This window comes from Pinus tabuliformis, chromosome 4_1 (genome assembly GCF_031772625.1).
Source record: "Pinus tabuliformis cultivar Carrire ecotype Pingquan chromosome 4_1, CPIR1, whole genome shotgun sequence".
Lineage (NCBI taxonomy): Eukaryota > Viridiplantae > Streptophyta > Pinopsida > Pinales > Pinaceae > Pinus > Pinus tabuliformis.
In genome coordinates this window covers 317,673,999-317,688,246 of record NC_142303.1, presented here as the reverse complement: position 1 = coordinate 317,688,246, position 14,248 = coordinate 317,673,999, and positions in this window count along the sequence as shown.

The window sequence follows — 14,248 nt, the reverse complement described above, 5'->3', positions numbered from 1 at the left end:
ATCTTTTAAATAGCATTTCAATTCTTGTTTGTTTGTTGTGTGAATTTGATTTCTTTACAATTTCTGCCTTCGATTGATGTTATCTAACTTGCTGTAGATGTTTTATTCCCAAAAATTAATTCGATTTGCTGCAATCCATTATTCCAAGTTTTAAGGTTAATTTGAGTTGTTGCAATTTGTTTCTATTTCATTTGTTGCATTATTAATTATACTTGCACTTGAAATATTTTAAACAATGATTGCGCCCTCCAGATTGTCTAAATCCATAAGATCGGCTCTGCCATTATGAGCTCTAACTCTAATTCTATAAATTAATCCAGATCTATTAATTTATATTTAAATTTGCGATTTTTACATTTGCTGAGCCGATATTTATAAATACAGAAACTAGATGTTTGAATTGATAAATTCTTCATTAATATTATGGTTTCCTTTAACTTCTGGATTGTTCTTACACATAATTAGTGCAAGCAGATTTTCTGCTTGCACCAGTGCAAGCACGTTACAATATACAGTAGTGCAGGCAGAATTAGTGCAAGTAGAATTAGTACAGGCAGATTAGTGCAAGCAGAATTAGTACAGGCAGAATTAGTGCAAGCAGAATAGTTTGAATTGCTTTTGAATTTATTCCAGCATTTACAGTCTTTTCATTATTGTGCTGGCACCGCTTGATTTCCAGTTCTAATTTCCCTTCTGTTTACTTGCAATTAGAATTTCCTTTCACATTGATTGCTTTTACTTTCCCGCATGCTTTTAATTGTTTGGATTGGTGTTTCTCGAACTAGTGCAGGATTGGTGTTTCTCGCACTAGTGCAGGATTACATTTATTTTCGAGATTAATCGCAAGATAGACTAGAATTTGTTTTGCAGGTTACCAAGGACTCTCTCTGGCATTTCTAGTGCTACGTCTCGAAGTTCACGAACTCTTCGGATTGACAAATTAAATGTTGGTACATTTATAGACCCTATACTGCACCCAACATTTTGGCGCCGTTGCCGGGGAGGTGCTTAGGGGATTGACCTTGGTGACCTATTGCATTTGGTTTCTATTCCTTCACCTAGTTTCTCTTGCAATTTTATGTTCTTTGAATTTATTTCTTTCCTGCATTTTTGCTTTAAGGTTTCTCATTTTATTTAATGTTGTAAGAATCCCCCACCCACCCTATATATATATATATATATATATATACACTATTCATGTGCTAACAAATGTACCAGTGGTCTTGTTGAAGATAGAAAAATGGTATTTTGAGGCATTTTTCAATGAAGAGTTTGAGGCTAACATCAATCATTCAATGCACCTATTTTACTGATTAGTTGGAAGAAACATTCAAAGAAGGAGTCTCGAAGTAGTACATGGAGAACCTCTTTTAGTTTGGTAAGAAATGGAAAACATTGTTACTTTTGAATTTCCTATCAAAGATCTAGGAGTGGCTGAAATGCATAATATTTCCCCATCTGCACTACCAAAATTTCATGGTTTGGAAAATGAAGACCCAAATACATTCTTATTTGAGTTTGAAGTACTTTATAGAGGATATGGTTATTGTACTAATTCTCAAAGGTTGCAAGTGTTTCCTCTTACTCTTAAAGGAGCAGCTCTCCAATGGTTCATGAGCCTTGGTGGGAACTGCATTCAAACATGGGAAGACATGAAGAATGTATTCTTGGAGAAATATCAAAACTATTGTCAGGCCGGTGAAGATATTTTTGGAATAACACAAGGGGAAAATGAAAGCTTGGAGGATTATGTGGAGCGATTTAGATACAACCTCCAAAAATCAAAACATAAGAATTTGGTAAAAGATACTTTGAAAACACTCCTACTCAAAGGAATCAAAGATGAATTTTTAGAACCTTTAAATATTATAGGAGCAGGTGATGTTTCTCACTTACCATATGATGATGTTTGTAAATTGTGCATTAGTTATTCAAGAGGAATCTCCAAGATTGGTAAGAATTCTCGAGAACTTTCTTCTGAATTTTTGGAATCTACCACAAAAATAGGAGCTACAAAATCTTTTCTAAATTTACAATTGGATGATTTGTAGGAAGAATGGAAGCAATGTAAGGAGAATCATTCAACAAATTATTTTCCATCATTGTCGGGCTTTCAACAGGTATTTAAGGAATCAAGTAAGGAAATAAATCAACCATCAGGTATAACTCCAAACTCATCATCATTTAATACTTGGAGTAATATTTATTGTCCCCAGCAGGTTCCTCAACACATCTACAACCCCACAGTTCCATGGAAGACTTATAATCCTCCTTTGATTCAATACCCCACCTTATGGCCGCAATGGCCCTCTCCTTGGCCCTCATCCTCGAGCCAAATATCTCCATGGCCTCAAGAATCATTTGGATCTTTTTCTCTAGGGAAATATCCCATGCAAATTCAATCATATGAGCACCAACAACAATCACAATTTCTTTCCAATACACCATTATGTTATCCTCCTCCATGTTCCCAGCTGCATGTGCAACCTTATCTTAACCCTAGTCCATACCCTCATCCATATCCTAACCTTAATCCATACCCTCATCCATACCCTAACCCTAGTCCATGCTCCCATCCATACCCTAACCGTAATCCCAATCCAAACCTTTGTCCAAGCCTGAACCAAAACCCTAATCCAAACCATCAAGTTGCACAACAGTTTGAACCTCCTATTCTTTCTGTTGATTCCCATATTGAACAAGATGTTACACTTTCCATATTGGGACATGGAATGAGTTTGGAAGCTTCCCCCATTATCACAGAACATTTACCCCAGGAAGATATAATTCAAAGACCACTTGAGGATCATTATTTCATTGGAACTTGTTCTGAAAATGTTTTTGAAACACAAAGCCCTAGAATCTATCTCAAACTTTCTTGTGAATCTGAAAATCAAATATTTGAGCCTGAACTTGAGGGATTTATCTTTTGTCTTTCACCAGATTTTTTGTGCTTACAGGAGAATGACTATCAAACTGTAAAAGACTTGCGTCAGTTGGAGAATCATAAATACGTGGATTCCATTGAATCCCGGTTTGGAGCAGCCATCAATCCATCTTATTTCTTCATCATTCAAAAACTCTTGGTACCATGTCAATTAAAGAAACTGGTTTCTCATGCTTTGGTATGTATTGAAGTTTATTCTTTAAAACTAAGTGTGAGTATAATAAACATTTTGTTACGCACATGGCTTCATTTGAAGTACGCCTACACTTAAAGGTGATATTTCTCTCTTTAAAAATAGGGTAGGGTAATGAATAAAGATGAATAACAACACTCTTGAACTTGTGATTCCATAAAAGCACAACTTTTGAAATTTTTATTATTACGCATTCTCATGGTAAAACTTGTCAAAAGTTCTTTACACTTAATGCTTCATATTTTTAAAAGTGACTTTGATTGTGGATCAATATGTATTGTTATAAGTTACATGTAATAATTTTCTCTTAGTCTAACAAACTATCATCCAGAAAATCTTTCCAAATTCCTCTTCAAAGAGACCAGTGAAAATCCTCCTATGGTGGACCACGCCTACAAAAATCTAATAAACCATAGCATGATAAACTCAAGGAATATTTTTGGTCATTATTTGAGATTTTTTTTTAATAAGTTCTTAGGGTAGCATGACCAACCAGTAAAGAATAGTAATTAAAAACTTTTCACGCCATCCTTCACTCTTAAGGAGTAGATTTGCTTCCCCACCTATTAAGTAATCCATCTGAGGTTAATCATAATCAGAGTTTTTTCTAAAAACATAAACGAATTAATTGAGGGATAGGAGGTCTCATTGCGAGCCAACCTACTATGATCATGGGTCCTAAGGAGAATGAAATTACCGCACTGGTCACCAAGCCAGGGTAATGGCTTTCAGTTGGAAAACTGGAAGACAAGAGGTCTCATTGTGAGCTGGCTCATTCATTCTTGTTAGTTCTCGTGAATGACATTGTCGCTAGCTGGTTACCAAGCCAGGACAACATCCTTAAATTAACTTATAAAAAGAGAAAAAGTAAATGCTCATGAATAACTCTAAATCTATATCTAATAGGTGGGACACAAGCATTTCGTAAGGTTAAAAGGTATCCCTGTCGAGGCTATGGACGCCTGTTGGCAGCAGGGGCGTGCCTGTGGTATTAAAGTTAATTTTACACTATGATTTACTTGGTTGTTTTTTATTTCCCTAAACTCATCATGGCTTTAAAATTGTTATGTTTTTATGCCTTGGAGTTCTATATTTTTTAATGATTTTTATGGACGTGGGACCCTTAGTGCAGGTAATTCACTGTGCTCAGATAAGAGGAGCTTTAACTATACATGGATAATGGTAAAATAATCATTATGAGAAGGTATTACTATGTCTACCTGTAACACCATATCTGTTAAATCATGTTACTCATGTTTATAATGAGGATGTTAAAGTGAAACTTCTGATCATGGATGCCTCCGAGATATTATTTTTGAAAATTTTAAAAGTTGTCTATTTTTCTCAAGTAATAACACCATCCTTGCAATTTAGCTTTTCCATGGTAGTTTCTATTTTAGGTTTTCTTGAAATCATTTTAAGTAAATAAAGAGTCCAGCAGAAACTCTGTTTTTAAGAGCAAGCTTTATCAAGTGTAGGAAATGTAATCATGCAGAATTGTAGGAACATCATTATGAATTTTTGAAGAATTCTTCGGCGAAAATCACATGGAGAAATTTTTGTCGACGCGTTTCGAACCAACCAGTGTGGTTCATCGTCAGGACAAGTTGAATGAGCAGATCTGGCCTATGCACTTTAAATAGACTGGGCAGAATATCCAATGACTCAGATTACTAGAAAGACCACAGCTCGATTTGGCCTGATAACGGCTAGTTTGACCATTATATTAATTAATATTATTTTATTTATATAACAAAAATTTTAGTTATAGAATAAATTAATCATAAAATGAATTAATTATAAAAAATTAATTTTAAATATATTAATAAACTTACATTAATTCAAATCTGTTAGAAATGTATACTATAATAGGTAAAATTATAATAAGTAAATTACTAAAAATAAATAAATAATTTCAAATATATTAATATTGAACTGTTAAATAAAAATATTAGTTAGTTATAACGGCTAGTTTGACCTAGTTTGATAAGGTGTATTTATTTATTTATTTATATATTTTATTTAAAAATGGAATAAATAAATAAATTATAATAGGTAAATCATAAAATATATTAATTCCAAATATATTAATATATTAATAAATTTAAATTAATTTAAAATTGTTTGAATAAGTAATAATAATAATAATAACATAAATAAATAATTTCAAATATATTAACTAATGAGAATAAAATTAATTTTAGATAAAAATATTAGTTAATAAAAATAATTCAAGGTCTATGTAATGGTAAAAATAGTATTTTAAAATTAACTTTATGCAAGTATATATATATATATATATATATATATATATATATATATATATATATATATATATATATATATATATATATATATATATATATATATATATATATAATATAATATAAATTAAAAATATATATATATATATATATAATAAATTAATAATATTAATGATAATTACAACCTATTTAAAATTAAATAATAGGTTAAATTAATAATTAAAATCGATTTAAAATTAATTTAAAAAAAATAAAATAAAATAAAATAAATAAAAATAAAAAATAAAAATAAAATAAAATAAAATAAAATAAATAAATAAATAAATAAAAATAAAAAATAAATAAATATATATATATATATAAAATAAAAATAAAAATAAAAATAAAAAAATAAAAATAAAATAAAAATAATAATAATAATAATAAATAAATAAATAAGTAAATAAATAAATGAAATAAATAAATAAATAAATAAATAAATAAAATAAATTACTATATTAAAAATTAATTAATCGATGAAAAAAGGGAAGAAAAGAAAAAAAAAAAAAAAAGGAAAACGACTAGGAGGAGAGGGCCGGGATCCAACAACTACTGATCTTCCAGCCATCCTCTCTATTGAGATTGTTCGGTCTTTTTTCAATCTCCAGGGCTTCCCTAAATTTCCGGTGATGGAATTGCGACACTCTAGCAATCACACTAGCCTCCTCGATGCAGACATGATGATTAGTTTTCTCCACATGTTCTGCTAAAGCGGAAGACTTAGTTCTCATATGCTTGAGGTCAGCTGCGTGCTCACTAATCCTTTGATTAATGGAGCGACCAGTCTCACCAATATAGGGGGTCCCACACGAACAAGGAATAATATAAACCCCTTTCATGTCCTTAGGGTCGATGGGGTCCTTTACAGATCTGAGGGATTTACGAATGGTGCTGAGAGGTCTAAAAGATGCGGGGACATTATGCTTCTTAAGAACCCTCGCAATCTTATCCGTGGTCCCCTGAACATACGGAAGATGGACACTAGGAATCCGCTCTTTAGGCCCTCTTTTGGTTAACGAATTCTTAGCTGCTTTGAGGAAAGCCTTTTGTCCCAAATGTCTACTATAACCGTTTTCAACAAAGACATTAAGGAGGTGGGCTTTCTCCTCCTCGAAGCTCTTATCATCATAGATCCTTAAGGCACAAGTTGCAAGGGTGTTGAGAACCCCCAACTTCTGGGCCGGGAAATGGTGGGAACTAGCATGAAGATACTGCTCCGTATGAGTTTTCTTGCGAAACACTCGGTGGGAGAGGGAACCATCCTCATTCTTAGAGATAAGAATATCAAGGAACGGGAGGCAACCATTAACCTCTTGTTCCATAGTGAACTTAATAGCTGAGGATTGATTATTGAGATGATCGAAGAAGAGATCTAACTCCTCTTGGCCGTGAGACCAGATGACATTAGTGTCATCTACAAACCTTTTCCAAAGTTTGGGAAGGAGACGGGCTGAGTTCAGAGCCTTCGACTCAAAATCCTCCATAAACAGATTAGCAACCACAGGGGATAGGGGGGAGCCCATGGCAACCCCACAGGTTTGCTCAAAGAACTCTCCTTCAAAACTGAAAAAGGTTGAGGTGAGGCAGATCTCAACTAACCGAGCGGTATCAGGATCAGTGAGACGGTTGATCACATCCATTGCCTCATTTATAGGGATGCAAGTGTAGAGGGAAACAACATCAAAACTTACCAGAATGTCTCCAGGGTCCAGTTTGATGTCCTTGAGCTCTTCAATAAAGGAGGCCGAGTCTTTCACGAAGGATGTTGTATGGCCAACTAAGGGCTTAAGCTTCAAGGCAAGAAACTTAGCAAGAAGATAGGTAGGACCTCCAATGGTGTTGACGATAGGCCTAAGGGGAGCTCCTTCCTTATGAATTTTAGGGAGCCCATAGATTCTAGGCGTGATAGGATTGCTCTCAATGAGTTTATGGTGCAGGGAACTCACTGAGTCACAGGATTTTATGTATATATATATATATATATATATATATATATATATATATATATATATATATATATTTATTTATTTTTTTGAAAATTAATTTTAAATCGATTTTAATTATTAATTTAACCTATTATTTAATTTTAAATAGGTTATAATTATCACTAATATTATTAATTTATTTTATATATATATATATATATATATATATATATATATATATATATATATATTTATTTATTTTTAATATATATATATATACTTGCATAAAGTTAATTTTAAAATACTATTTTTACCATTACATAGAACTTGAATTATTTTTACTAACTAATATTTTTATCTAAAATAATTTTATTCTCATTAGTTAATATATTTGAAATTATTTATTTATGTTATTATTATTATTATTACTTATTCTATTATATATTTCAAACAATTTTAAATTAATTTAAATTTATTAATATATTAATATATTTGGAATTAATATATTTTATGATTTACCTATTATAATTTATTTATTTATTCCATTTTTAAATAAAATATATAAATAAATAAATAAATACACCTTATCAAACTAGGTCAAACTAGCCGTTATAACTAACTAATATTTTTATTTAACAGTTCAATATTAATATATTTGAAATTATTTATTTATTTTTAGTAATCTACTTACTATAATTTTACCTATTATAGTATACATTTCTAACAGATTTGAATTAATGTAAGTTTATTAATATATTTAAAATTAATTTTTTATAATTAATTCATTTTATGATTAATTTATTCTATAACTAAAATTTCTGTTATATAAATAAAATAATATTAATTAATATAATGGTCAAACTAGCCGTTATCAGGCCAAATCGAGCTGTGGTCTTTCTAGTAATCAGAGTCATTGGATATTCTGCCCAGTCTATTTAAAGTGCATAGGCCAGATCTGCTCATTCAACTTGTCCTGACGATGAACCACACTGGTTGGTTCGAAACGCGTGGACAAAAATTTCTCCATGTGATTTTCACCAAAGAATTCTTCAAAAATTTGATATGGATCACAGAAGTCTCAATTCAATAATCATTATGAATGTTTATACATGTTTCTAATTTTGTTTTTTTGCAAAGGAATAACAGTATCAGATTTTCTTGCATGAGGACATGCAAGATGGTCAGCATGGGGGGATGTTGGGCCTCGATTTTGTCTTGTTTTTCACTCAAAATCTCTCTTGCTACTGTTTGATTAAATGATTATTGTTGCAAGCATTTATTACTTCTGTTGTTTTAACTTGATTAAAATACCATTAATGGAAGTTTAATAAAGGTTTGTATGTTGCAGGTTAAAGTTGATTTGATCATGTTTTGAACCTACACTTACCTGCCTGCACTGTGTAATAGATTCCTGCACCAATTCAGTTCTTACAGTGTGCCTGCACCAGTGCAGTTAGCATGCCTGCACTAGTGCAAGTTTTATAGCATGCCTCCACCAATTTGGGGATTTCATACATTGACACATTTATGGGAGAATCTGAAAGAGGTTTATGATCAAAATGTCATTTGAACACTTCCACATAAGCCAAGACACACCCAAGTCATATAGATTTATATTTAGAGAATAATTAATGCTACAGCCCCGAATTTGTAGAAGTTTCTAGACTGCCTATTTACACCTCGATTTCCGCATCGATCATAGTGAATCTCATAATTCTAAAACATGGGTTTTTCTCCCAGCATAGGAAATTGAGTAAGCTTTGGGCCGTTTTCCAAAATTCGTAATGGTTAAGGAGATACGAAGGGGGATTTTGGGAGAATTTTGTTAAAAATACCAACTTTTCCAAAATTCTAGAAAATGCCCAAATTTGGGAAATTCGTGGTAAATATCCATTATTTCAGTAGGGAAACGGTTGTACTAATATTCTATTAATGATAATTAGTTGGGATTCAATCCCCATGATGTTTGCAAAGGATTGGCTTGTTTTATGCCAAGTTTGGAATGTAAAAAGATTATTAAAGAAGAGTTATGGCTCCAAGCCTAGTTAATCAATTTAGTCAATCAATTATGCAGAGGGCATAAGCACGCACAAGTAGGCATAGTGCAGAAGGGAGGAGAGATTGTTCCAATGTAGCAGCACGTGGATTATAGTGTGGAATGCTTCTCCTACTTGCTGGGATTAGTCGATATCTGCATTATGTAAAAGATTGTTTTCAGTAATTAATTGAGGAAATTTTTATCCATGTTCTATCTACTTAGTTATTGCATATAACAATTTCGATTTTGGTGTGAACCAGGCACAGAAAGAGGGTCTGAGTTAGCTGGGTTGGCTGCCAGACAGCTTGACACCACTCTCATCTTTTAAATAGCATTTCAATTCTTGTTTGTTTGTTGTGTGAATTTGATTTCTTTACAATTTCTTTCTGCCTTCGATTGATGTTATCTAACTTGTTGCAGATGTTTTATTCCAAAAAATTAATTCGATTTGCTGCAATCCATTATTCCAAGTTTTAAGGTTAATTTGAGTTGCTGCAATTTGTTTCTATTTCATTTGCTGCATTATTAATTATACTTGCACCTGAAATATTTTAAACAATGATTGCGCCCTCCAGATTGTCCAAATCCATAAGATCGGCTCTGCCATTATGAGCTCTAACTCTAATTCTGTAAATTAATCCAGATCTATTAATTTATATTTAAAGTTGCGATTTTTACATTTGCTGAGCCGATATTTATAAATACGGAAACTAGATGTTTGAATTGATAAATTCTTCATTAATATTATGGTTTCCTTTAACTTCTGGATTTTTCTTACACATAATTAGTGCAAGCACGTTACAATATACAGTAGTGCAGGAAGAATTAGTGCAAGCAGGATTAATACAGGCAGAATTAGTGCAAGCAGAATTAGTACAGGCAGAATTAGTGCAAGCAGAATAGTTTGAATTGCTCTTGAATTTATTCCAACATTTACAGTCTTTTCATTATTGTGTTGGCACCGCATCATTTCCAGTTCTGATTTCCCTTCCGTTTACTTGCAATTAGAATTTCCTTTCACATTGATTTCTTTTACTTTCCCGCATGCTTTTAATTGTTTGGATTGGTGCTTCTCGAACTAGTGCAGGATTGGTGTTTCTCGCACTAGTGCAAGATTACATTTATTTTCGAGATTAATCGCACGATAGACTAGAATTTGTTTTGCAGGTTACCAGGGACTCTCTCTGGAATTTCTAGTGCTGCGTCTCGAAGTTCACAAACTCTCCGGATTGACAAATTAAATGTTGGTACATTTATTGACCCTATACTGCGCCCAACATTGTCAACTAGAAGAGGACTATAATTCACTCATTTCTCATACAAATATTCAAGTATTTTCTTAAATCACACAATTTCCTGTATTGATTCTTTAATTACCATGTACTCTACCTCTATTGTGGCATTTTTTGGAATTGATTGTTTATGTGACCCCATGAGACAATTATTGATCTAAGAATCATGAGCTAGCCTAAAATTGAACACTCCATTTTTTTATCATCAACAAAGTCTAAATAAGAATATCCAATGAAGATGAATTCATCCACCTTGGTATACTTGAGTCCAAAATATTGAGACCCCTTTAAGATTTTCAAAACTTTTTTTACAACAAACAAATGTAATTCACAAGGAGTTTTGATAAACCTAGAAATTATCCCAACAACAAATGAAATGTATAATTTGGTGGTGCTAAGGGAGATAAGGCTTCTAACAAGTTGTATGTACTTGGTTACATCGTTAAATTCATTTCCTTTTTTTTTTATGTTAACTTTAAATTATCTCCATTAGAGTAGAATGAGGGTTACATTCAACCATGCCAAAGCTATACAATAATTCTCCAAAGCACTTATTTTAGGAGATGAATATGTACTTTGGATATTAGGTCACTTCAATGCCCAAGTGGTAGTGAATATGTCCCAAATTTATCATCTTAAAACCCTTTTCAACTTTTTCTTTATTGATGCAATATATATTTCATTATTCCCTATCATCAACAAATCATCTACATACATTACAAGATACACAACAATTTTGACAACTTTCTTGTCAAACATAGTTGCATCATCAAGATTAAAGTGTTTGAAATTCAATTTTAGAAGATGTTCAATTAACTTTTCATACCATGCTTGTGGTTCTTATTTTATGCCATATAAGGATTTAATGAGTTTTCACACTTTTTATTATCTTTCCTTCATAACAAAGCCTTTTGGTTGATACATGATGACATTATATTTCAAGTCTATATCTAAGAAAGTACCGTTTGCATCCATTTGATGGGATTCCCATCTATTTTGTGTTTCCAACAAAAAGAGAGTGTACATGGTGGCTCATTTTGTTGTGGATGAAAATTTATCTTCATCATCAATACTTTCTTTCTATGCAAATCAATTTTCAATGACCCTTACTTTTCTCTTTTTAACTAAGTCATCTAATTTGTACTTGCTTTTGTAGACCCACTCATAGCAAGTTGGTTTGGTTTCAAATGGAGGGTCCATCAACTTCCAAGTTCCGTTCTTGATGATATCTAACATGACCTAAAGTGTCATGCTGACCATGATAGGGATATCCTTCTCAATATTCATGTTTATACATGTTATATGTTAGTATTTCTATCTCATGGTTTTGAACAAAAGCCTTTACAACGAAATGACATTAGCAACCCCTCTTTTTCACAAATGAGGGTCTCCATTTCATTTTATGTTCTCCTCTTCTATCCTCTAGGTCATATGAGGAAGCATAACTACATAAAAAATATTAAAATGTCAATACATATGACCAAGGAAAAAATATTATTAATACCAACAACTAACCAATGCATTTCTAAAATACTTGCACCTCATATTGTAAGGAAGCACTAGCCCTTGCGCTTTGTTTTTTTTTTTGGAAGTGAAAGAACATCAAGTTTTTGAGTTCATTTTTTCTCCTCTAATAAATTCAAGAACTTTATGTAAGGAATATATATATATATATATAGATATATATATATATATATATATATATATATATATATATATATATATATATATATATATATATATATATATATATATATATATATATATATATATATATATATATATATATATTCATTTCGATCAATATTCATGTTCATTCCATATACTTTAGACCAAACTAAATATTTACTAGAAAATAGGTTCTTGTCTTTAAGGTTTTGCACGAAAAGGCTCACGATAGTTTGCCATTTTCCTTGATTTACCATTTTATATCAATGCCTACAAACAATGTGGGAACACATTAGCAAGAGATCCATCCACATTAGAAAAAGAACAATATCTTCATTTTACTATTTTTAAATGTTTGCAAAATTTCGATTGCTTAATTTTGAGTTGAGTGGCATTTGGGAAGATTTCTTATTTATAGTGAAGTGCTTGCTTTAAAGAGAGTTTGCATGCATGTTCTTAAGCCTAAGATCTATAATATAGCCTAGGAAGGGGTGCCTTGCTTGAGGGCCTTTTTCTATTTTAACACACCTTATCCTTTGTTATTTTAGTCACTAGGCATCATACTATTTTAGAGAAAATAAACCTTTATTCCCACACCTTGCATGTGATCCTCTTCTTGGAAACTCCTCATGATGCAATTCAACCTAGCCATATATGAAAGATTGATTTTCTTCGTGAAGTTGAATTAGACCTACATTCATCCACACATGCTAATTATTACAATGAGAAAGGAAAAGATTGAGAGGTGATGTAATTAAAAGGGATTATTATTGACAACTTTTGTGTTTCAGCCATGAAAACAATGAACAATCTTGGAGAGGGTGTGCTCAAGGAGGATCATTCTAGGCAATATTTTTCTTTCATCCATACAAAAAACAATCAATAGATATATATGGTTACGAGAGGAAAACAACAAGTTATTTCAAAGGGGACACCATATTGAACTATTTCGAGTACGTTGGAACTTCATCATAAGAAAAAAATAGATATCGTGGAGAAGTAGTGCCATAGCGTTGTGTTGACTTGTTGCTCATACATTTAATACGTTATCATGAGTATTACATGCTAAAATAACACATATTTTAGAAGACATGCGCCTCACTAAAGATACTTTCAACATATTTGTCAATTAAAGGAAAAACATTAGCTACAAAGTGTTTTGAGCAAGTGTGTACTTTCAACAAACCTAGTTTTGAAAGAGAGAAAATTCACTGGAGAGGAATTGTGACATCCAAAATGATCTAGCACATAGGCCTTTAACCATAATTTGATCCTCTTCTCTTTCTTCAACTACATTCTCTCTCCTCCTATTCTGTTCTATAAAGGAGAGGTGCAAGTCCTCATTCTAGAGGGTGGATTTACTTATATAGGTGTCAAGAGCTTCTCATCATCTACACTCATCCATTTCAGACTTGATAACACTTCCACTATTGCATGTAAGAGCTTGATAGGGTAGCCCATGGTATAATGTCTCTGTGATTTACTTTCTCACACTTCATTCATATATAAAATAGATTCTAACATACTTATTTTATAACTCTTCGAGTTCATGTGGTTGTTTTTTATATGTTATCATGCTACAAGGATTGTGTTGTCATTACAATGCACTTATTTAAATTTTACTTTCATATAAGGTGCATATTCTTTGCTACTTTTCCATCTAATCACTATGGGAATTTTAATTAAGAAAATCGTCATGACCCTCTATAATTTAATTTATATTTTAATCTCTGTCCTCTTTAGAGAAATCAAGGGTAGCATTATCTGTTGGATTATTTTAGACTTACACCCAAATTACACACAAACATCTTAAGGTAATCCTCATGAATAATTTTTTTTTAGTAATAATCCTCATTGAGATAAAGACACTTAATGATTAAAC